General features: G+C 54.2%; 1 long non-coding RNA gene across 1 annotated transcript; it reads right to left on the bottom strand.

Annotated features, from left to right (window-relative positions):
- Window positions 1-205: 205 nt before the first annotated feature.
- LOC124698638 lies at window positions 206-1,128 on the bottom strand. The gene is made up of 4 exons (XR_007001033.1): window positions 1,068-1,128; window positions 780-899; window positions 406-555; window positions 206-282 (listed from the first exon to the last, which is right to left on the bottom strand). It is a non-coding gene; the product is annotated as an uncharacterized LOC124698638 (long non-coding RNA).
- Window positions 1,129-1,602: the final 474 nt, after the last annotated feature.

Genomic DNA, 1,602 nt, shown 5'->3' with positions numbered 1-1,602 from the left:
ATAGACCATAGGCATCTGAATAGCGAGCAAAATCAAGCATTGGCCTCTTTTTGGCAGTTCGGCCTTTTTAATTTTAAGATTAACATTCAGAGAAAACAAGCAACCTGACGAGAGAGCGCACATATTTGAGAAATATCATATGTAGTTGGATAGAGTACATGAGAATAAACAGGGAAAAGCTAGAGAGAAGAGGATGAGCACACTCGGGGCAGCAATGGAGTCCACGAAGGCCAATGGTGGTTGTTGTCGCTCTCGGTGAATCCCTAGACATCCAAACTCTAGCTGCGAAATAAAATAAAATTAGGGTGGAAGGAATCAAAAGGAGTCGATAAAAATAAAGAGAAGATGATGCTCCCGGGGGAGAGAAGGAGCTCGGTTGTGTCAAATGGGATGCTCTTCTCTGACCTTGTGCAAAGACTGGCCGTCGCCACCCTCCACAGGACGCGCTCCAGCAGTGCCTCCTCTCGCCCGCCACCACCATCGTCTCGTCCGCCTCCATCGCGCTCGCCAGTCATCCTCCACGCCGCCGCCCATCTCGCGGACGCGCTCCAGGACCTGCTCCCACCCGACATCGCCCCATCCAATTCATCCAATATTAGGCCTGACTATGCAACACGATAGATGAATCCACCACATAACATTAGAAAAATAATGATGATGCAACAAAATCTCTAAATGAGCAACAATCCCGTTATTCCAACTACATCTAATTCTTACGATAATCAGTGCAGTCATGGACTTTAATTTATAAACTTTAATAAGCCAATTCTGCAACCAACCTATATTCTGAAAATCATCCATTGATAGAAATACAGAGGATGCTGCAGGTAGGCACAGTCACCAAAGATGAACGGAACAATCCCTACTCGAGCTCATTGCAGATCCTTCAAAGCCTGCCGCTGCACGTATATAAAAAGGGAAAAGACCAAATCAGCTCAACAGATTCACCAAACAATCGACAAGTAAAAATCAAGAAACGGAAACCAGCAGCAGCACAAGAAGGCTCTGAACAAAAGAAGGTGCCTCCCTTGAACGACAAGAGAAGTGCGCCTGGCTTGAATGTGTACCTGTGCTGATGGTCGATGGGCGCCGCCGCTGCAGGTTTCTTGACCGCATCCAGGGCCAGCCTGCTCAAGAGAAGGAGCGGCACCACGCCGCGTGCTCCTCCGCTCCCTCCTCCTGCACCTCCCCGCACTCTCCCCCCGACGGCCCGCACCAGCTCCACAGCCTCTCCACGCCCAAACTCGACGCCGCACTCTGTGACCACGCAGAAGGTCGCCGCCGCCAGCTTGGCGCGCATCGCGTGCCACCGCTGCTGCCGCGTCCAGCAGCCGCCGTCGCTCAACGCGCGGTCCCTACCGCCGCCGGCTCCCGCGTCAAGCGACGCTGGCTGGGGAATCGAAGCCGGGGATGCGCCGTCGCCGTTGCCAGTCGATGCGCCGTCGCCGGTTCTGGTCTCCCCCGCGCAAGATCCTCTTCTCGTCGCCGCCAAACCACCGCCGCGCTAGCACCGCATCCACCACACCACCGCGTTTCCGCCCGGACCAGCATCGCGAGTCAACCACACCGCCGCACATCTGCCAGCCAATGGACGCGCATCCA

Source organism: Lolium rigidum, chromosome 3, assembly GCF_022539505.1.
Source record: "Lolium rigidum isolate FL_2022 chromosome 3, APGP_CSIRO_Lrig_0.1, whole genome shotgun sequence".
NCBI lineage: Eukaryota > Viridiplantae > Streptophyta > Magnoliopsida > Poales > Poaceae > Lolium > Lolium rigidum.
This window is presented reverse-complemented; position numbering and strand designations above follow the sequence as displayed.